We start from the raw sequence: 24,927 nt of genomic DNA, 5'->3' as shown, positions 1-24,927 counted from the left end.
ATTATTTTTCACTGCCTAGCTGCATTAAGAGGGCCTGGAGGTCAGTCATACCAGCAAAAGATCTATCTGTGTCAGGAGAATAAAGCTAACTTGAAAGTATTTCTGTGAAGATGTTTTAATTGTCAAAAACCAGGTCTAATTGAGGAGTTTTACATATGCTTGAATAGTTCACTATTCACCAATAGTTTAGTCACATGTAATATTATTGAAAGGAGGTTCACAACAGCACACTTTCTTGAGGTAAAATGGCAGATTTGTTACCATTTATAAAACTGAAAACACATATCTTCAGACCTGATTTGCATGTGCACTGTTTTTAGATAGTAATTTAAAAGAACCTCAGTCCCTTTAGACAGATTTCTTTAAGATCTATTAAAACCAATGCCCTGAAAAAAAATTGCTCTTTGGACCAACTAAGAGGAAATAATTGAACATCTCATAAATTGTAGAATCACGGAATAATTTAGGTAGGAAGAGACCCCTTGGAGGTTGAATCCAAATCTCTGCTCAAAGCAGGTCAAATAAGATCTGCTAGCTTAAGAACCATCAAGCCAAGGATAGGAATTCCACAATCTTTTTGGGCAAACTGTTGTAGTGTTAGGCCTTCCTCACAGTGAAAACTTTTTGTGTGATATTTAACTATAATTCCCTGCACTGTCAAGTGCTCTTGACAGAATAGCCTCTAGTATCGATCTCTAAAAGATGCCACTTGTTTCCAGTTACATGCTGGACCTAGGTCACTGATCACAATCCCTAGACTGGTAGTCCAGTGAATTTTCCACATGCCTGATTCATTCACTTAATGAGACCAGATAGTAATGGTGTGGCCATAGGCGTGCTATGGGACACAGTGTCTAAGACCTTACTAAATTGAGGCATGTGACAGCCACTGGTCTTCCCCTGTCTGAAACACTAATCAAGTCATTTTAGAAGGCAATGGGGTTGGTCAGGCCTGATTTGCCCTTCTTAAAGTCCTTCTGACTGTTCTAAGCCACCTCCTTGTCTTCCACGTATTTGGAGGTTGTTTCCAGGAACATTTGCTCTACAACTTTCCCAGGAACTGAGCATGAGTTAAGGGTCATTTGTTGCGTCTAGTTCCTGCCCCCTCCTTCTTGGCCTTGTGTTGCTGGGCAATACTATTGTTAATGGAAGTGTGCTCCTTTACCATCTGAGTGAAACTACTGCAAGAATTTTTCTGTGAGAGGAAGTCCTAATAGATGAAACTCCATTACAACGGAGCATCATAAATGCAAAAAGCTCCACCTCTCCATATAGCAATGTAACTCTAAGCCCTATAGATGTATTCAAATTATTTGTGGAGGTTTGGCTAAAAAGACCTGCAAGTCCTTGAGAATGGTTTGGTGAACCACATTCAAAACAATTCGATATTTTATTTATAAATAATTATATATTTCATATATAAATTATTATATAGACTTTGTTTATAAATGTTTTGTGAGCGTGAAACTGAAGCAAGAGGAGCAAAAGTGAAAATAATGGGATTGAAAGGCCTGCTGAACAAAAATAACACAAACCAATTTTTTTTTATGAAACCTGGTTTTAGTACAATGTCTTTCCTTAAAATACAGAGCTTTGAAGCTCAGTCTAATCTATGTAGAGAACCACCTCTAAATAATTAGAGAATTTCTTTAAAAGAAGACAGAAAAAAAAAAGTTCTATTTAAGAGTGAAAAACACTCATGGTAACAATTTTTTAGCTGTTTGTTGCAAGATACTGAACTAATAACAGCAAGAAAGCTCAAGGCTGAAGTTACATAAACAAACATTAATACTAAATTTAGAAAAAAAAAATTACGTAGCTTGCATACCACAACAATTTTAGTTTTCCCCATTTTAAAGAAAATACTGATTGCAGTGCATGTACAGATGCATATATTACAAACATTTTCAAACACATAATTTTCAAACAGAAGCTCTATTCTAAGCTGAAAGGTTTGCAGGCTGGATAAAACTGTTTGCTCTGCTTCCAGCAACTCGTTTGAAACATGTTCAGTAAATGTATAGCTGTCACTGTGAATATATCTTGCATTCCAATCAGAACCTGAGGCAGGGAAAATTCCCTCTCATATTAAGGCTTATTGGCATAGCCCATCCTTTTCAGTACTTAGGACTGAAATTACTGTCCTAAGAGAAACCACTGAAAAGATAATTGTTCAATAGGCCAGTCAACCTACAATATGTCAGGAATGTACTTCTAAAATTAATTTTACCTTGTCCTATTAAGTAGTTATCCTTTCATGAGAGAGCTGTTTGAATCTCACTTGACTTACTGCTCATTTACATGATGAAAAATAAGAACGTGTAGGAATTTGTAAATCTGTTCAAGGGCAAGTGGTACTGCAGTAAAAGTAGGGTTGAGAAACAGAACAGTGGCAGTACCCTTCAAATGTAACCCTCAAAGCAATACATTTTAAAAATACAATGACTGTAGATCTCTGAATACACTATTGAGGAATCAGATGTTTCTTTTATGTCTTATGTCCCCATTAAAAAAAAAAAAAAGGAAAATGCAGTGAATACAGACATAATTTACATGAAAAATTCCTGAAAACAGTATAAAGAATTCAACACATATAAGTAAATAAAAAAATGAACACATGACTTTTTCTTTTCTACTCTTAAACTCCCATCAAGGAAATGGCAGATTTCAAAGAGATACAACTCTTAAGAGAGTGAGAACTTACCAAGAATTTGAACTTCAGAGATAAAGTCTGGAAAATCCAAGCTAAAGTAACTGTATTTAAAAGAAAAAAAAAAACAAACCAAAACAAAAAACATGACACAGATTAATAAAAATAGGACAGATGAATCTAATCAAGATGAATGCCATTAAGTAAAAGTATTCCAAAGATTTGGAATACTGAAAGAAATTAGTTGCTTAACTAGCTTCTTTAGTTTTCAATTCAACCCTAGAAGCGCATTTAAGTGAACCTTAAATGCACTGTGGGGTGCAGTGCAGCATAACATAGATAAAACAAAAATCACAGCATATGTACCAGGATGTGTTTCATTTTCAAGGCAAGACATCGAGGAAAACAAAAAAAAAATAGACAATTTGAAGTTTGCTTAGTAAAACAGGCCATGTTAGGCTAATTTAGCATACTAAATAACTTTTTTTTTTCCTTTTAGAGGGAAGAAATAAAAGAGATATTGCCAATCTATATAAAGAACCATGGAAGTAGTTATGGAAGGAAAGGACCTCTGACATCATCTAGTCCAGAGGCAGATGGTTTAATTTAGATGGGTTGCTGAAAGACTTTGGTGAAATTTTTAATAAAATCACACTTGCAGGAGATGGAGAGGATGAAGTCTGTAAATTAACTGTAAGTATGGATCTTACTATAGAGATAGTAGCAAGAGGCAGTGCTGAAGTGGAAAGTCTAAGACGGGAGGGGCGTTCCTCCAGGATGAACCAGAGAATCAGTATTCTCAAATAACTTAATTCATGAGAGTGCTAATGAAATTTGTTAATGACACAAAGTCCAGAGGAATCGTGAACAACTGAAGTGGTGTATGCCCTTAATGAATGAAGTGATAAAATACATTTAATACCATAAAAAGTGTGTGGTGAGGTATCAGGGGATTAATAAAAGTATTTTTAAAATGAGATGCAAATTATTTGCAAATATATATAAAAAGAAAATTCTGATTATTTCCCAGGACTGTGAGTCACCTATACAATACAGCTGTGAAAAGTGTAAAAATGGGGAAAGCTGCTGAGCTATTTGCTGATGGCATAGCAGATGAAGATGATGGCTCAAGAAAAATGTGGTAAAATTGTTAATATACAATAAGATCCTCAGAATGAAGAACAAGCTACAAGGATTTGAATAAGCATTTGAAACAATTTTCCTTCATATTGGATCATATCAAGTACACAAGTGTTCTTGATAAGGGCAATTTTTTTGATTGTCTAAAACTAATTTAAAAAATGAAAAAAATGTCCAATATGTATGGTGCCTCAAACTGCTCATATGCTCAGAGGTCAACAGCTGTAATGCCGGATAGTGAGTAGAAAATAGAAGGGGAAAGGTTTCACAAAACCATCCTCAAAAGGCATTATAACATGATTAGAGCAGCTGCTCTAATTGTACATGAGAGATTTCTTCAGGAATAATGAAGAGCTTGTGAGATATGATCGAGTTTAATTTGGATTGTACTTAAACCTGTGGGGCCGTATCAGATTTCTCGTGTTGAGTAGCAGTGAGCGAAAATGAAATCCATGCAGAGTGGAATGTCTGTGCACTGTATTCAAAAGAATTTGCTCACCTTAGACACTGGCAAATATAATTGTAAAAATATCCCAACAGAAAACAGAGGATATGCATAGATCACAGGAGCTTTGGATCAGGCATAAGGGACTAGTTTTACAGAAGGTAGAAAAGCAGATAAATGGAATAACAAAACCAATTGGGAACACAGACTGTTTGTACAACTTCATCTCAGAATGTTTCCATCTAGATCTCCTGCTTCTGCTCTGAGTGGGGCTTAATTACACAGGAGTCTTTGGCCTGGTGCTGTCAATACATGCTGCCTCTGGCACTAACAGGCTCCACTCTGAACCAAAGGTGACTCTTCCATCCCACTCCCTGCTGCCTTGGTTTTTCCTTGGACTTCCTTCAGCTAAACACTGGGTAACTCTGATCCTATTTAGCCTCTGTGATCAGAGAAGATCACAGCCTGAAGTGTCCCAGTGTAAATACCATGCGAAAGCTGATAGCAAACATTTCTGGTAGATTCTTTTGGCGTTCTCTTTTATCAATAAAATCAAAATATGAATTCACAACCCCTAAAAATATCTTTCTCTTATCCTCTAAAAGACTTATTTCCTCAAAAATACCCCTTGTCACAAATCTGGCAGGCATTAATACCACTAAAATAAACAAACAAAAAATCCTAACCTGATCCCCTTTCCCCCCAAAAAAACCCCAAACAAACCAACTAAAAAAAAAAAACAAAAACACAAGAAAACAAAACCCTAAACAAACTGGAAAAGCAGAAATCCTGCTAAATGAGGAGACTGTCATTAACATTTACAGAGTGCAAAATGCATAACACATGTAAAGCTATTTCATGGTTCTCCAACAGTTAAGAAAACCTCAGACAGTAATACATCTTTAAGGGTTATACTTACTGTTGAGGGGAATTCACAGTACTGCTGGGCAATGAATTAGAACAGGACTGTTGAGTTCAGTTCCCCTTCCCTGAAAAGAAAACTAAGCAAAACTGTTATGACTCATAAATATTTAATTTTATAGAAGAGTGGCTTGGTTTTAAAATTAAATCCACAAAGCTTAAATTCCATTAATAAGTTAAATTGCTATCTCTCTTCCAGAAATGATTGGACATTTTCTGGTGGGAGACATGTTTTAAGTCAGGAAGTTCAGATTCTCTGAATCAAAACGTGTTGATGTCAAAAAAAACATTTGTCAAAACTTGGCAGATTTCTGATGGGGAAAAACTACCCTGGATTTCCTCCAGCTTTCCTGATTGCCTTCATCACTGTATGGCTTCTTTCCCTGACAGAGAATTTTGGAGCTAGACCTCTGTATGTGCCTATTCTCTTGCATTTAATAGCATCAGCCCCTCCTCTGCCATTTCAGGTTCAAGGCTTGCCATAGAAGAAAGCTGAGTGCTCGGGTAGCAAATAATCTAGAAAAGCAGTCAGCCAGGGAGATTTGCTCTCAGCAACCTGGCAGTCAAAGCACCTGAATGTTTATTGAATGGGGAGCCAGAGAGCCTTCAGAATTAATAGGGAAAACAAGAAACTAGAAAACCAGGGTGTGAAGTACCAGCACAATCCCAAATCTATTGCTCTTCATAGACTAGTTTGCACTACTGTGTACTGCAAAAGTGGGAAACCTGAGTTCAGCAAACCTCTTTGCACTAAAATTTCAGACATCTCAGCTGTCTGCTTGAGATTTCTAGGTAACTTCTAAGCTTCAGAAGCTAAATTTTAGGAAAGAAACCCCACCATTTAATCTGTGATCCATGGGGAAATCACAAGCATTTTCTTTTGAGCAAGAATACAGTAAAAGTGTTTGTTACAGGAATCACTCTGGTGTCTCAGACCTGTGGTTCACCAAGAAGCAAAAGTAGTACCTGAATTAATGGGAACACGAGAAACCACACTAGAGAAATGCATAATCTATGGTTATGAACATATATGCCTTCTTCATAGTAATCCAATATGAGATTGACCTGGTCAATAACAAGCTTCATTTGCATTAACTATCCTATCTTTCGTTGATAGTAGATGCTAGTCTTCCACATTGTGTTTGAAGGTCTCTTCTGTGGTAAGATTTAAAGCCTGATATTGTAAAAAAAAAATAAATATTGCCTTTGAATATTTTTTCCATATTTATTTGATCATTAAGTAGAGTGATTAATTTTTTTAAAAAAAATCAGTCTCAGATGACAATTCCATCACTATCATTATCAAGATCTTGACTGAAATTTGTGGGCTGAATCTGGACAGTACCATGGAAAATGTAAATTTTAAAATATGAAGCACTAAAAAACTCACCCCATCTTTCTAATGAATAGAAAGAAAATAGAAAGAAGATAGAAATCCAATATCAGGATTTTCTGTTTAACAAAACTGAGGATATATTCTGTAGTATGCACACAGAGTGATTTTTCCTGTCTGGGTCAAGTAGACCCTAAAACCCTACTTGACCAGGGGTTAATAGCCCCAGTCCTGTACAGCAGAAGACCAGGGATGCACAACATTTTCTGTCAATGTGAGGGAAGTTACAATTACTCAGTCTTAATGAAAATTTTGCTGATATTTCAGCTCTACTTTTAAATTCAAAACAACTCATGTGTTGTTTTATGAGTATTTATACTAAATAAATTTCATGTATTTAGTCCCTTTTAAACCTACCTCTCATTTTCAGTGTGGTTACATTATGTGTAGTTACATGTAGCTATTGCTCTAGCAGAAAACCAGCCAAGAAGAGTCTAGGAATGGTTTAACTTAAAATATTCAAAAGCCTGAATGACAGACAGTCTTTTGAAAATGCTTTCTTAGGATTCAATAGAAGAATGAAGCTATGAATTTAAAATCTATTTGCTATTCATTTTTGTAAGTAAATGTGTGATAGTTTTGTTGTTTTCAGGAAAGAGATCACAAATATATAATGAGCTAAAATTTGCCTTTTTTCCTGCACTGACTTTGGAGAAATGTAAAAATTCTACTTGATGCTTTCTCCTTTAAATTATAAATTTACTAACTAACAGGGCACAGAATGGAACACCACCAAGGCTTGTCTGATTTAACTTATATTTCACCAGTGAAACCGCAGTCTGACAGATGAAGTGATTTGGGGATAAAGGAATCTTTTTCATAGCAGGCTTCTTCAGACATCAAGATACATCAAGTTGATATTATTGACTTTAGTGTTCAGAAATTGGGACACTCCTTCAGCAAGGGAATAATCCTCTAATCTGTCAGGGTATGATCCTTATAGCAAACCTTACAGATATGTAAGGGGGTTTTTTTGTTGGCTTCTTTTGGTTTCACAAGAAACCAAGCAAGGACACAGAGTTTATTAGCAATTCATTCTGAATAGTCATCTCTCCTGAAAGTACCACCCAATATAAAAATCTTGCTTCTGAAATGCAATCCTGCCATGAGTCAGGCTGGAGGAGTTCCCCTCATGACCCCAAGGCAAATCACATGGGATATTGACTCTGTTCAGCCACCTCCCTGGTAATCTTCAAAATTATGCTTGCACGAGTTCCAGTTGATGCCTGAAATGTCATCTCCTTGATGCAAGTTTCTGGTTTGCTGAATTACCTGAATTAGACTGTTCAGTGTTCTGGACATTGTATCTTCCTTTCCATCACAAGCTTTCAGTGCACAAAACAGTTATTGGGTATCTGTGTGTAAGGAGCTCTGTGATAAGCTTCCTTTTCACTACTCGGTAAAATACTGCAAATTGTGCTTACACTAAAGAAATCAAGCATGAGGTTAGATATTATCACCTTTAGTATTCGATACATCATCAGTTGGACAAACTGTGAGATAAAGTGTAATGGAAAATGAGGGAATAAGGTTGTGCATCAGAGAATGATTTCTGTGAATATATGTTATGTAAAAGTTTTCTGGAAAATGACCAGCTTTCATCTAGGCTAGCTGAAAAAAATAGCATGAACACTTTACTCAGGAAAATCTGGTCACTGAAGGCTGTGCTCTTTGTGAGAGATAAGCACGGTCTGGAATGACGTGCAAGCAGAAGGCTACAAGCAGTATGTGGAAATTTTGCAAGTGTTACCACGAAACATAATGATCTCATCAAATGTTTGGTAGGATTACGATTTGTCAGCACTTACATGCGAAATTTTTTGAGAAACCAAGGTAATAGAAAGTGGAAGCAATGATATAGCAGCTGGCACTGATTCATTTAAGTCTGATCTACTTGGAAAATTAATTCAGGCTGAGCTATGATATAAAACAGTGATTGCAAATTAACTGCTTTTGACCTCTTGAGCAGGTTAACCTTATAGAACTTTAGATATTCACATGAAATCATTTATTTAGACTTCCTTTAATAATCAGTTTGATTTCTGGTGTATGATTCATCTTATTCTAAAGGTAGAAATATAAATTGGGGGATATAAATCACATCTGCTGGGCGTCTCTATCTTCCTATTTGACTGTAAAGATGACTTGTTTGATTATAAACATCTCAGCTGTAGATGTCTGAAGCAAAATTAAATGAATCACATCCTTCGACTTTAAAATAAGGGTCTTTATTCCAAATTACACACTTCAGAATTGAGAATATGGGCACCAACACAAGAAGTCAATCATAAATTCCAAATTAACCTCCCACATTAAGAGAGGCCTTTTCATTGAGTTAAGGTCTTTTCATTGAATTGATAGCATGCTTCTTATGTTAAAAGGCAAGATGAGACCCTGTGCAGTCATGGTTTCAAGGCTGCATTTAATCCATTACTACAGTTTATGTTGCGTAAAGGCATGAAACACTATGATAAAAAAAGTAAAATACCCATAATTAATATAGTCATATTCAGCTGGCAGTATAACTAGTCAGGCTGAACAAGATAGTATCTACTCTAATTTGCCACTTCCCAACATTCATAAATTCCTACTAAATTGCCTTACCGTGAGACATTGCTACTTTTCTTGATTGATAATAGGAGTTCAGAGAAAATGTGATTTACTGATGTGAAAAATAAGCTTTCTTTGATGAACTAGATTCCGACTTATCTTCTTGTTCCATTTATTGGCTAGAAATTTTGGTAATAGCATTTCCTCAGAGTATTTAACAAATGGTGGGTTTATATCATATGAGAAGAGAAACTGCCTGCTAGTGCCACAGTGAATGTATGGGGTGGCTGTGGCCAGCTGTGCTGCCATACAAAGGGACCTTGAGAGACTGGAGAAATAGGCTAACAGAAAACTGATGAAGGTTTCTCAACAAGGGGTTGTGCAATGTCCTGCACCTGGGAAGGAACAGCTCTACATGCTGGGGGCTGAACAGTTGGAAAGCAGCTTGGCAGAAAAAGGCCCTGGTGGTTGTGGTCATCAGTTAAACATAAGCCAATAATGTGACCTTGTGGCAAAGGCAAACATTCTAATAGGCTGCATTAAACAGTCCACTCTCACCAGGTCAATGGTGATAAGGTCCTTCACCTTATTCATCACTGATGAGACCACAGCTGGAGTACAGCATCCAGTTCTGGGCTCATCAGTACAAAGGAAACCCCATGGATATACGGGGAAGAGTTCAGTGAAGAGACACAAAGATGACTGAGGGACTGAACCATCTCTCCTGTGAGGGAAAACTGGGGCTTTTCATCTTGAAGTCTCAGGAGGATCTTATTGCAGAATCATCAGGATTGGAAGAGACCATACACCTATAAGGATAGCTGATCTTTTTTCTAAATGTCTGTCTAGATCTTCTAAATCAAGAGAAAAAAAACCCAACAAACAGACAAAAGCAAAAGACCTTTCATTTTAGTGTCTTTAATATGTATGTCATAATTTAAGAACTAAAAAATTATGGCAGATCCTTTACCAAGACTCACTGTCCTCTCTGCTCATTATTTGATTTGACTTTGAAATCTAGGGTGAGACTTGTGTGATAAACTGAATGTTATCTATGACCTTAATGGTCCTTACACAGATCCATGGATAGGAAAAAAATATTTTGATTCCTATGACACATGTCACTGAGATAAATGAGAGTTTATAAAGTAGATGATGAATGATTTTCTTGCTGAATATGTTCTCTAAATAGTTTCCTTTCCTGAAATCTAATCCTTTGATCTATATTCCATGCATAAAAGCTGAAAATTAAAATTAGAAAAATATCCCTAAAACCATACCTAAACCTCTTAAAATACATAAGTCAAAAAAGGGCATTTGACTTCAACTTAAAACAGATTTATCTTTTTTAGGGACCTTTTAGGGACCAGGACATGTCATATGTTCTAAGGGTCTAAAATTAAAAACTGCTACACTCTTAATTGAGCAGTTCCTGTTATCTGTTCCTCAATCTGTTTAAAAACCCTTGAAAAAAATCTAGGACTCTATCCTAGATTTCTAAGATAGATAGATTATCTATCTGTCTGCTTTGATAACTGCTTCAGGAGTATGAGAAAACAGTAACCTTCCTCACCATCCCTCTTACATAGTTCTGATTAGTAACCAAAGTTTACTTATATTATTATTTACATTGTACATGATATGACCTCTCTTCTGAAATATTTGAGAACATTTGTTTTACTAATTCAAGAATCCAGCTCACATCTATATGAAACTTGGTAAACTTCTGTTGTGCATTAAGCAGGGAAGATGTGCAGCTGGAGCATAGACAAAGGTGTATGAGGCAATGGAAATGGCAGAGAGATTCTATCTCTCTGGGAACTATAATAGAAAAATGTTTTTTCCTCTAAAATTCTCCAAATCATCTTCTCAGCTAATATCAGCCTGTGGGTGACGATCGCTTTCTGTGCCCTTGTATATATTCTCCCATATCAGGTGAGTACAGCTGGCTCTTGGGTACAACTGCACAGTCCATCTGTGAGGTCTATGCTAATGATTTGGTAACACACAAACACAATTTTTTACAGGAATTGCCAATACACATGACTGATTCCCTCAATGGAAGGTCTGAGGAATAAAATCAGTCTTGCACCTATGTGAGTTACATACGAATGTTAAAGCATCCATAGGGAATTAAACAGAACTTCAAAGTGTGTATGGAGGAAAACAACCAGAGTAATTATCCATCTGTTGATAGAAAGACTTGGAAAGTCTTAAACTGCTGACAGGGCAATTAATGAATAGTCATTTGAGCGTTATTATTATTTCAGGTCTTTATCTTTTCCTCTTCTGGAGGAAGATGTCATTCATAAGTCTTTTTTTTTTTTTTTTTTTTTTTTTTTTATTCTCCAGCTACCATTAGGCAATTTCTTTTTTGTTATCCCAAACTTCACTCCATTAACGTCAGAGGATGGCTCATTTCAATGGAAATAAACACTCGCCCTTCAAAACAAGAAGACATCATAGGGTGTGATACAAGAACAAGGTTAGAGAATATTACAGCAGCATCAAAGGCTAAGATATTTTGGCAAGAGCACTACCTGTGCATGTGAAAACAGTGAGTTCAATTAATGTGATTCAACCAAATACTACCACACAAACAACCAGATTGCAAAAGCATATAATAATAGATATGGATATCACTATTTATTTACTGTTTATATTGTGGCATCATCCAAAATATGCTAGGAATGTAGAGGGGTATATTCAGTACTCAGGGAGTTTTAGCTTGAGTGACAGATATGGCACAACAATAAACAGCTAGAACTACAGATGGAGTAAACAACAGGATGGGAAGAAAATAATTGCAAAGGGAAGTTCAGGTAATTCCAGGACTCTTTGCGCAGACACCTTGCTCCCTAGTGCATACGGTATTTGTAGGGTTTTTATCATGGTGGTTATAAGCTGAGTTTATCATAACAAAGGTTGTGGTTTAGATGTGAGTCTGAGGGTTTCAGGGTATGCTCAAAACCAGACAGTGCAAAAAGAAAGGAGATTACAGAGTGGTACACTAATGTAGACAGTTGGATATGAGAGGTCCAGCTGCAAGGCCTTTTGTCAGACAAGGCTGAGTACCCACTTTACTCACAGGGGCATTACATGATTCCTTCAGAGTGGCACTTGTTCTTCCTCTTTTTCTTTCTGTAGTTCTAGTGTTCCTGTATTTGCTAACCAGAGACTTTACAGTGCTTTCTAAATTAAGTTCTTCCTTCTTGCCAGTTTCTTCATGCAAAGTTTAAGCTTAATATTCAAGTACACTTCTCCACAGGTTCAGAGAGACTTATTGTATGCATTTCAGAAAGACTTATTGTATGCATTTAGGTTACAACATTACTTTTGTTTTCTATTCTTCCCCAAGAATTTTTGAAGTTTTCTTCCCATGTAGCTTAAGCTTCTAAAATTCCCTGTCTACCTGAACCCTAGCTCTCTTTGTGAGATAGTGTTAAAAGCTGAAAAATATGACACTTTCCTTTGGTTCTTCAGACTTAATACATGGGATTTCCTTCTGACAGCCATAGAAGATGAGTAAATATTATTGTTATATTTTCCCAGTGTGAAACCGAAGGCAAATGTGGTATCTGGCACACCTGAAACATGTGAGCCTGAATCAGAATTTTGGAATGTCCAATTCTAAACTCCTACATAAAACTAAAGCATTTACTTCTGTTCAATATTTTGACTTCACTCTGAAGCCTTTTGTCCTGACTGTCTCCTTTCTTTTCTTCCAGGTGTCTTCTAAAAGCTCCTATGCTGGAATAGTTATGAACAAAGGATGCCACAAAGACTTGAGGAAAGGTATTGGAGATTAATTTCCATTTCTGAATCCTTTTGCTGATCCTTATTTCCTGAGAAACACCCTCTGCTGAGATAATTTCTTGTTTTAAAAATGAAATGCAATATAAAAAGAACCAATCCACGATAACACAAATAAAGATTTTTGGTTTTTATTCATCTGCCTTCAGTTTTTAAGAAATAACATTCAACTTTGTTCTGCGATGCTTAATTTTGGTAATTATGCTGGTTTTTGATATTTGTCAAAAAGAAGTAATAAGATATCAAGAACTAGCATTTGCTGCTAAATAACTTTGTAAACCCAAGCTTATGGTTAACATAAAATGATGAACAATCACATATTTTTCATGTTTAAAACTAAATGCAAAAATAATTGCTTTTCAGGATGAGTGCTAGGAGAGCAAATCTGTCATTTCTGATCTGATGGTTGTCTATATTGTTTTTTTTTTGTTTCCAGCTCTTTGAAAAACTCTCTGAGGAGGCACCATCAGAAGTTTCCTATTTGCTTAGGATTCGATCCAAGCGTAAATTTTCCACTATGTTAGATGTTGATTTCATTAGTGATTCCCTTACAGTATTTTGCTACACATTTAAGCAGAACAGTAAAGCAACAAAGCAAAATGTTGCAGAATTCATACGATTGTTGTTCCACCTTCAGATGAAATAGGTACAATTTTTGTCCATGTACTTTGAATTTTATGAAGTTTTGATAAATTTAATAGTTAGGACAGGATGACCTTGACTGGCTGCCAGGTGCCTACCGACCCATTCTATCACTTCCTTTCTCAATAGGACAGGACAGGAAATACAATGAAAAATTTGAGGCTTGAGATAATGACAGGGAAATCACTTACTAATTTCAATCACAAGCAAAACAAACTCAGCTTGGGGAAATAATTTAATTTATTTCCAAGTAATTGTAACAGACTAAGGTAATGAGAGATAAGAACAAAATTAAAAATACCTGTCCCGTCTCAGCATGGGGTTTCCTCATGGGATGCAAGCCTTCAAGACCTTCTCCAGTGTGAGTGCTTTCCACAGCTGACAGTCCTTCAGGGATGGACTGCTCCAGTGTGACTCCTGCACTGGATGACAGGTCCTGCCAGAAAACCTGCTCCGTGTTGGCTTTTCTTCACTGGACCCAGCTCTTGCCGTTAGCCTTCTCCTGACTGGGGTCTCCACAGGTGGTGTATCCTTTCAGGAAACATTCAACTGTTGTGCTGTGGGGTCCTTCGTAGGCTGCAGGTGGATCTCTGCTCCACAGCAGATCTCCATGGGGCAGGGGGCAGCGTGATTCGCCATGGTCTGCACCAGTGGCTGCAAGGGAAACTTTGCCCTAGCACCTGGAGCATCCGCTCCCTCTCCTTCTGCACTGAGCTCAGTGTCTGCAGGGCTGTTTTGTGCACATTTTCTCATTCCTCTCTCCCAGCTGCTCTGCAGCAATTTTTACCCTTTCTGAAATATGTTATGGCAGAGGTGCTACCAGTGAGCTCAGCCTTGGCCTGGCTTTGGCCAGTGGCAAGTACATCCTGGAGGAGACTGAAACTGACTCTGTTGGACATGGAGGCAGCTCCTAATGCCTTCCCACAGGAGCCACCTGTGCAGTCCCCCCCTTCCAAAACCTTGCCATGTAAACACAATATAATAACACATTTTTACCCTAGCTTTATTAGGTAGAAGAGATGATATAACTGAAAAGTCATCCTAAAGGAAATCTCTGCATTAATAAAATATTTAAATTGTTACTTAAGAATTCTGACCTGTCTTTAGCACTGACATGGGGAGAGATGCAAACATTTTGATCATCCAGAAACATATAGAAGAGGCACCTGAAGAGTTTTGAACTTCTTGGAAACTTCAGAACCTTCCAAATCTTGATTTGTTGAAGGGAATCTCCTCGTGGTGGAAGGGTGTTTCACAACTGCAGGACTTGGTTCAAATGTCGTTGTCATCCTAGAGATATGGAGGATCCCTGTTTAGGTCATTTGACAACATTTTACAGTGGTGCTTTGTGAGCCAAATTTTGTATATCCTCCTTTGCTTATACTGTATCCTTTTCCTTGTCACTGGAAACGTACAAAGTACAGGAATCACATCTTGTTTACTATTTTCTGTAGTCTTATAGGAAGGCAAAATATACCAGTTTCAGAAATAATGTTATGCTGATCTTAATGTTGTCCGTTACATGATTCTGTAGATTTGTGGGTCTAGGTATGCATACATACATATATATGTATATATACAGAGGTTTATATACATACACATAGAAAAACAGAACTCCATTTTTCATGTCTGTGTTTTAAAAATATAACACTCATTATACCTAGATAAAAAAGAAATCTGTTTAAAAATCCACCCATGTAGCATTTAGTGTTATTATGTAGGTTCCATTTTACAAGGTGACTTTGAAGCAATTTTATTGGGCAGAGATTTTACATTTTAAGTGCATACAGCTCACAATCAGAAGACACATTTTACATTTTTATGTGGGCACAGAATCCCTAATGTAACAGCTAGTATCATTGGTAAATTATTTCTTTATGCTGTATAAGCCGAGCTACAGACATATAAATGCAAAGTGTGTACACATTCTGTTAAAAACATTTTCATTACTGAATGTAAATTGCATTATTTGTCCAATGCTCATTCTTCAGCTTTTGTGCAAAGACCAAGCAAATCCAGACTCCTTTTTCAAACTATGTCCTATTAAATTGGACACATTTTAAAGCGCAGGATTTTATACAGAAAATTGCTATTCTAGAAGAAATTATGAAGAAAGCATAAGGCATTATTTGATTTTACTGTTAAAGACCTGACAATAAAGGTGAAGAATCTTGCTGTTGTCAAATATTTCTGAGTTGTGTTTGTTAAGCTTTAGCTGAAAGTAGTTTACATTAGTAGTTCACAGACTACCCCTTCTGTGTTTCTGCATTCATGCCCTCAGAACCTTTCACTTTTAACTTGTTTGTGCCATCAGTCTCTGTAGCAGTATAATGTTCCTCAAAGCCATTTTTATAGTGCCCTTTAAGATGTGTTGTGCTCTCCCATGGAAATTGTGCTGGGCATGAGCTACAGTTTCTGGGATGGGGTTTGTAAATGATAGCTCTAGGTTGTTCCCTGGTCCAGCCAGCTCTCATGATATTCAGTGTCATGGAGAGCTTTGGGAAGCAATGGGACTGGCTTACCTAACTTTCCAGATGGGAGCAGAAGATCTGCGCACGGGAGGTATGTCAGTTACACATCATTTAAATTCCCTTCTTTGAATCATTGTGTTAGTTTGTCACAGCTATTGACAGCTGCTATCTGATCAGTCTGCTAGTGCCAGTAGTATCTTGGCAACAGCACAAAAATAGCTTTCCCCCCTTGTGAGTAAGACCAGTCTTCACTGACAAACTAGAAACATGCTAAGGACAAAATAAAGTGATATTTTGTGCCAGACTTTCAGCCTTTCAGCTGTGATGTAGGCAATTTTTCTATTGTCCAAACAGCTGATGAACGATTCCTCCAGAATGGGAGAAAACAGCCTCAAATGCTGTATTTTTCGCTGTGCCTTTTTTGTTAGGTAAGGGTGTAAGAGGAGGCTGTTACTGTGGGGGAGCCCACAGCAGCAGGGTGAGATTTGAGCTGGCTGCTCATGGGCTGGATCCAGATAGGAGAAGGCAGCATCAGCTAAGCGTGGCTGGCTTTGGAGGTTTTCTAGAAACCTGGGAGAGCTCCAGTGGAGGCTCCCTGGTCCTCCTTTTGGAGTATCTTCTCAGCTGAGGGGTTCTCTCCAGTCCCTACCTGTGGGATAGCATTGCCTTGGCTACTCTCTGGCAAGGGAAGATGTTCATGGTGGCCACTCTTCCTCCTTTGGACCTTTCCTTTGCAGCTCCTTAGTGTGGGAAATGCCACAAGTATTGCCACTCCCAGCAAGCATTCAGAGTGCCCAATCTATCTGAAGAACCTGGTAAGATTCAGCCTTCCCTTATGCACTCCACACAGGCAAGGCACATAATGTGGGAAGTCTAGACCCTATGACAGTCACCTGCCCAGCCTCTTGTCTCTAAAGAGGCAGGTGTGTGGTATTGCTTGCTTAACTACAAATTTTCCCATGATTTCCTGACCACCTAAATCCTTCATATCCTCTAGCTGGGTAAGTGCCATGCCTGCTGTGATCAGATTATTCTTTTGTCTTCACAAACTGATACACAAGTGGGAACACTCTGAGGTACAATCCCTACCAGGGCTGGTGAGAGACACATTTAAGAACTCTGCTTTTGCTGCTAATACCCCTGGGCCAAACATTTGAGAACCACGTCTCCGGAAATAAAAAGTGTAGTGTCTTGAGTGGACTTGCATAAAACACTGGAAAAGGCCTGGACTTTCAAGTGTTGAGGCAACATGGTATAACTGAAACTTAGAATTTACTATTTACAATTAATTTATCATAAAGCTGTGAACCAATTAACCTTAATTACAATTTGATTTCACATGATAGTCATTATGTGTTACCTAACCCAAGTGAAAGGCACACCTTTATTTTTCTCATGGGATAAAAAATTAGGTCTCTGGGCTTCTGTGGGAGAGATGAACTGCTTCACACACACTTCTTCTTTCTTGGGATGTATAAATATATGAAAATGTTCTCAGAAATATCTACATATAAATCTACTGTTTGTCAAAATTTACACTCCTTGATAGGACTATCTTGCTTCAGCCCTGAAACCTCAATTAGGTCCTGCCAGGCATCCTGCTGAGAGCTTGCATGTACATTCATTATGTTTTCTTAACTCTAATCAAATCTGGATGGCAAATGAAAACTAAACATAACATTTTATTCAGCTTATTTTTCCCTTGTCTCTATTTTTAATTCTAATGTCTGAATAACTTCTGTGCCTGAGACTCACAAGCATATTTATTTGACAGTGGAATATTCTCCTTAAAGAGTTTTAAAAATGGTATCAGCTGATTCATTTAAAATCAGACTGGACCAAACTCTCAAAAGCATACTTTGGGGAACTATCTTGCACTTGGGATGACTAAGAATGACCTTCAGATCTTTTCTATATCTGCTCTCTACTATTCTTCGATTTCCCATGTTCATTGTCCTAGTTTTTCAGGCACAGGAATTTTTCTTTTTAAGTAAAATGAAGTATTTCTAACTTTTTTCTTCTTCTTCTTCTTTTTTTCTCTTGTTAATATGTTTTGTTCACTTTTGGAAATGTCATCCACATAAAGAAGGTCTATTTATTTGTGTTTTTAAAATTATTTATTTATTTAACTTATTTATTCATGTGTTTTGTTCAGATTTTTAAAAAGTGGTTCTTTAATGTGTGTTTTTTCTTTTTTTTCTGTTTTTTTTGTTTTGTTTTTTTGTTTAGCAGATATATTCCAAAGCATAACCATTAATATGGTATTAAATTATTTTGTTCTTTCTTAAGAAAAAAAATCCAGTATGCCTATAATTACATTTCACTAATGGATCCTAAGATTGTAGAAAATTGGGTGCCAAGAAAACTTATCTCCTGAGTGGTGTTATTCATTGCCAGTACCATATAGATTAAAAAAAAAAATCACTCTACAAAGAAGAGTGATTCTGTTTGATGTATCATTATTTCCCTTTATATGTATATATATATATATGTATGTATGTATGCATATACATAGCAGTAACCTTTCCAAAACTAAATAAACATTTCACATGGTGAGCATAATTCATAAACTGGTGACGTTGTAAATATATTCAGGTTTTAATTTATGTTGGTTTTAGTATTATCTGTAATTGCTTCCCCAGAGGGCAAAGTTTATCTCGAATTGAGTTCAAATGTAAAAAAATGAGGAAAAAGTCAACAAGGAAACTATGACCCTAGGCCTTATTTCTATTCTTGTTGAAGTCAGCAAAAAGAGGCCAGAATTAGATCTTTTTTTTTTTTTCCCAAGAGCATGCAAAACAATTCAACTGGTGAGTTAGGAAGACCTATGTGGTTCTAATATTCTTGCCTTTCTCCCAGAAACTGAATTCAGGATATAATGAGAGAATAAACAAATTCCCCCCCACAGAATGTAAATGCACAAAGAGTATCACCAACGTCTTTCATGCATGTTTCAGTCCTAGACCAAATTAGCTTTACTACCTTTGATGTCCAAAAGAACCAGCCACCTTAAGACGTGTAGCTGCTGAACATGCTCAGATTAACTTGCTTATGTGAATTGCCAACTGGCTCACTCATAGCAAAACAGCCAGTCCAGTTGAAAACCAGCCAGATGGCAATGCTACCACAGCATAATAAGATTAGACCTAAAACTGTGGTCCCAGGACCCCTTTTCTTTATATATATGTATATATATATATATATATATATATATATATACACACACATATATATATGTATACTAAATTTATGGGCTACTTCCACTGTTGCCATAGTATGTGCATTGTGTCTGGAGGGGAAAAACCTCAGAAGCTTCTATGCTCTTGGCAAGCTGATGAGACTCCTGAGGCAAATGGTTGATTTAGGTTTATGTCTTCCATTAGCTCAGACGTTCACCACACAGCTAAATTCTTATGCTGAACTTTACCATTTTTGTTGGACTTTTTATTTGGTGGTGAAGAGTTCTGTGGTGTACATACACAGATACCATGGCATGCAGTGTGATCCTGTTCTCCCTTTTTTTCTGCTAATATGTTCCAGGTCTATTTAAAAGGCTACAGTAGGCCCGGTGCAGTGCTAAAAGAGAATGTGAGAGTTCTGCGTCCACTAAACATCCCTAAGAACAAAGTCCATGATGTGTTTATGTATTTGCAGGACTGCTTCTGTTCACCAAAACATAACGTGGGGCACAAATGGGAGGGTTTAACATCTGCCTGAAAAAAAAGAAATCCTTCCAAAAGTAGTATATGAATGCGAAGGTTCAAGGTATCAGCTTTACTACATTGTATCTTTATTTTCTGTAGTTATGAATATAATTGAGAGACTGAAAACAAAGGAAAAAGATAAGCTGCATAATAAGAAGATATCACTTAGCTCTTCAGATAAAAACAAAGGATGTTTTTCTCCAGGTGTCATAAGAAGTGACTTTCAGTACTGTGAAGTGCTTCATGTATTTTGTCAGGTCACTCACAGACTTACTTCATTTAGGACTTGTTAGTGCAGATCTGGCATGTGCCCATTGCACTGTTGTGCTGGAGGCCTGGTATCCCATTTCTAAAATATATAAGCTGTTTCATTTAGGACAACAGAATATCAGAATAGCCTGTTAGTTTGGGGGTCTTTGTTTGTTTTTCCCTTATGTTATGCCTTATATGGTACTGGGTTATTTCCAGAAGAAAAAGTTTCAGTTTTTAAAGAAGTTCCACTCAGCAGCAAATTTGAACCATAAACATATATGTTTACACTTCTGGATCAGAAGACACCTTTATTTGCTCACCCAGTGCTGTTATAGAGCATTACAAATGTTCTACCTCGGGGTACAAATGCTAGATATATATCCAAACTTTCCCAAAGAACAGGAACTTTACTTTTTTCTGTCTTGTTGACTCTACATCAAAGGGTTGCTAAGTTGAAAAATCTGTGAGAAAAATTCAGGACACACCTTCAGTGATAGAAAATTTCATTGGCACAGATTTGCAGCACACCCAGATACACGTCCTTGTAAGAGCACTAAGAGATGTTGAGCATGGCCTGATAAAGCCTATCAGACTTGAGGTACTTCAAGCATAGTGAAGAGATCACAGAATCACTCAGGACCAGTTATGTTGGGAAAGACCACTGAGGCCATTGAATCCAACCTATAACCAAGCACCACCATCTCTTTTGCCAAGACTTTCCTTTTATAAGCTTAATCCATTTATTAAGTTTGCTCTGCAAAATTTCTGTAACTTTCACATTTGCAAGTTCGTTTCATAGACCCCTTCTCTTTGCAGCAGCTGGATGTTGACTTTATGGTCTTCCTATGGTGCATTTTAGTGAAAGGGAGGGTGTTCCCTGGAGAGGAACAGGCAGGCAGTCAATATTGAAGCTGGCATGATCCATGAGACAAGAAGCTGTGCAGGTGTGGGAACACAGAAAGCTCTCTGCTGAGCTCCAGCTCTGTGAACTCTCTGTAATGGAGTTAGGTATTGATCTCGGAGCATTTATTCATCTTTGGGTTTTCACTGAGCTGTCAGGTTTCATCTGAATTAACAAGTAAAATTTCTGACTTGCTGTGCTATGATTTTTTCATGTGTAAATATAAAATACCATAATAACCCTTTTTTCTGCTCAGGTTCTTTTTTGTACCTTGCTTCTTGGCATGTTCAGGTGAAGATTTGGGAAATTTTTATCTTTTTTTAAATCACTTAAAATTTTTTTTTTGAAATCTCTTCGTTTTGCAAATATATTAATTCATGCTTAAATCCACAGAAATAAGAGTTCTCTGAATAAATGTTCCTAAAGATCTCTAAGTGTTCTCCCCTGTGGCTGACACATTAACACTCAGAGTCCCATGGGACTATATAGGCTACATGCTAATTCAGTGTTTTAGATTTGAGGCCAATTTCTGTCTGGTAGTACATCCTGGCAAACCCACAGCCAATAATATGAAGAAACATAGAAACGGGCCACACAGATTCTGGCCCTTTGAAGTATTACAGAGAAGTTGTTTCACAAGTCTTCATGATCACACCATAAAGGAATATTATACAGTAAGGGCTAGAAGCCAGGAAATAAATCTGTGAAAATGTTTATTCATGTACAGCTTTGAACTGGACAGTCTTTTTCATGGATCACTTATTTTATGTAAAGGTTTTTTCCAATGTTTGTTTGCTTTTATACTATTATTTTTGTTCTATTTTTTTGTTTGTTTGTTTTTGTTTTTGTTTTGTTTTTTTTTTAAGGAAAGAAAGAAAGAAGGAATGTCAAGGTGCTTGAACATGAGAATAAGAAGCAAACTACACTTTTATTGAATGGAGTGAATGCTGATCTTGTTGTTCAGGCAGATGGTTTGTAGTATAAATTAACCTCTCTGTTGATGCCTGTGCAATGTTTTGTGTCCCTGTATTTCATGTTGTACTTTAAGGTACAACAAAGCAAGCATCCACTATCAGATACAACTGTCAAGGCAGAAATAAATGGCCTTTCCTCAGTGACTTAAAAGCCATTTGGATGAATCTACAACTACACTGAGCAAGACATACCTAAGTAGTAACTATCAAAACAATATGATTGCCTTCATCTCACCTCATTCTTGTTCAAAAAGGACATTTGAAGGATTTTAGTTTGCTACATTCAATAGCTATTATCTAGAAAACAACAGTTTCTCTCTCCATTTTGTGCCAGAATGCTGGCACTTAGAATTTTGTGAGAAATTGTCAGAATATGATAAAACATTCTTGAAAGATGAATTGAGTATATATATATATATATAAATTTTATGCCAGCTGCATTTATCTTACATTATCCTTACTTTATCCTCAGAATTCAGTTTTGCTACTTGCAAGACAAAAAAATAAAGCTAATGAGAAGTAATCATCAAATATTTGGCATTTCCTTTTTTATTTCCATTATCATTAACTAGAATTTGTATTATATATGGATGGTGTGCAATCTGATTACATAAAGTGCTCAAGATACATTCCAGGTTTTGGGGAAGTTATATAATGGTTGGTAGTGTTCAATCTCACTTCTCTCCTCATTGCGTTTTATTTACCAGACTGACCTTAAAAGTACTGAAACTTGTAGAAAATTATCCCTTACATATATGTGTACTTAATCTTCAACCTACTAATTAATGTAAATACAGAAAACTCCCGCCCCTTTTGTACTAAAATATTTATCTGTGGGTTCACAAAAGAGGATAATGTAGTATGCATATTATATATACCTGTCTACAACATTGTTCATGAATATACACATATATATGCATACTTATGCGATCTATCTCCTACATAATTCTAGTTTCTTGTACAGTGTTGGGATTGAAGATAATAAGATTGCAAACACAGAGAAGATTGATTTTCCACAGGTCCAGAAGATGCCTCAGTGTACTGCTAAACTACAGTTGAAGCCATTGAGTAAAGTTGCTTTCCAAAGTAATTACTGGTATTACTGGGTGAGAGATACTATATTCATATTGAAATATTTTTATAATTGAAACAGCAGCTTTCAATCCAAAAGGAAGCCAATGTGGAGGAATACTTACGAGGTATCTTTGGGTACTAAGACAAAGAGTGTAAGAGAGCAGCAAATACTGTATTAAAGTTGGGAGAGAAAAAGAACTTAGGCCACACGTCGGTCTCAAGTGAGCAAAATGCTACCAAATATTGGAGAAAAGATTACTATTTTTGTTTTATTGAGATTAAAATGCATCACTGATAACTCATCTTATATGGAACTTTCCCCTACTAGAAACATCGTGCTCTCTGTAAGTATTCTGCTGAAAATATGTTTCACCCTGCCATAAAGTACCTCATCACAATATTGCTTCTTATGTATGCTATATAAGACTGTAAGCAAACACAGATTCCAGAAAAAGATCTTGGCTTTGACTTTTGCATAACACAAAAATATACTGCCTTAACACATTCAGAAGTTAGCAGAAATTGATGAAATTTGAATTAACTTTGCCCACTTTTCTAAACAGTAGTTATTTAAATCCTTTAAGATATTCAGCTGGATCCATCCTTCATGACTCTCTGCCTCTTAAATATAAGAATAATCCTTTGGGCTAGATTCACAAAAGGATTTTGATATTAGAATGACTAATACTTGGAAATCCTGCTACCTACAGAAATTATACCCTGCTCCATACACACAGTATGTTACAATTCAAACTCTTGAGAACCCAAATCACAAAATCCACAGTGAAATATGAAGCAGTCTAGGGTAGCTGCTAGGAAATTCGGAAGACTTGAGCTACAGTTGGGTGCCATTTTATACATGTATAGATGTGTCTTTGCATATTTCAGTGTGGCCTTCTTTTTTGTTTTGTGTATGAAAATATAGACACTGATGGAGCCCCTCTGACTCTCTAGTCCTTCAGCAATCCTGAGATTCAGGATGGAAGATATTCATGTTGAAATTTGTATTCCTTTCCCTGAATGAGGATTTCTATCTAAGTATCTCATTTGACAGATGCTTTAAACCCTTTAAGCTAATGTCTATATAGAGAAGGTCTCTTTCACACTCTTCTGCTAAAAGCGTATGCTTTGCAGAAAATAAATCAAATATTAATTGGAGCAATGCCCAGATCCTGTCTAGAAAAAAAAAACAAAAAAAAACCCTTCAAGGCCATAAACTCATTCTCCCATTTGCGCTGTATATTTAAATAACTTACTGAAATAAAACAGAAAGGCATAACAGAAACAATCCACTTTGTCTATGAAGCAGGATTACTAGCCTCAAATGCTTATGATAGTGCAGGTGGTAGCAGAAGCTGGGCAAATTCTCTTACACATGAAGCTAAACTCACATCACTGCTACAATGAATCCGTGGTAATTATGGTCGACAATGCCAAAGCGTGGGCAATAATTCTTTATGTGCCAGTTTCAAGAACTTTCAAAAGTTTTGTCTGTTATGTCACCACCCATTCCAAGCCTGTCAAGTCTAAGCCAAATCCTGCATGATCTCAAGTTTTTTACCTGAACACTCTTTGTGATATGTAGGTTTCTATAATTCAGATTCCCATTAATGTAGTTCTCACTGAGTAACTGGAGTGTTGAAAGAAGAACTGTCTGCCTAGGAAAGTATAAAAATAATTTGAAAGCACTCTTGGACACGTGCTGTTTACCAGGCTTTTCAATTGACTCTCAATATCAATAGCAAGGAACCATCAAATTGAGGCAAGAGTCAGGCCTGTCTGAACAGATGCAACAGAGAGGTGTGTCCTGGTCCAGGCTTGTGCATCCCTTTCCCGTAAGACATGGACTTTACTCCACCACTGACTGCTTATTCCATTCACTTTTGTTAATGACCGGCTGACCCAGCATCTGGGGTAATCCCTTGACAGGCTTGGATATGGTAATGACAGAGGACTAAATGAGCACTCTAATCTTTGCTTCACTGCAAGGTTAACAG

This window comes from Cinclus cinclus, chromosome 2 (assembly GCF_963662255.1).
Source record: "Cinclus cinclus chromosome 2, bCinCin1.1, whole genome shotgun sequence".
In the NCBI taxonomy this organism is placed as follows: domain Eukaryota; kingdom Metazoa; phylum Chordata; class Aves; order Passeriformes; family Cinclidae; genus Cinclus; species Cinclus cinclus.
The sequence above is the reverse complement of the archived record's forward strand: the minus strand, read 5'-3'. Positions refer to the sequence as shown.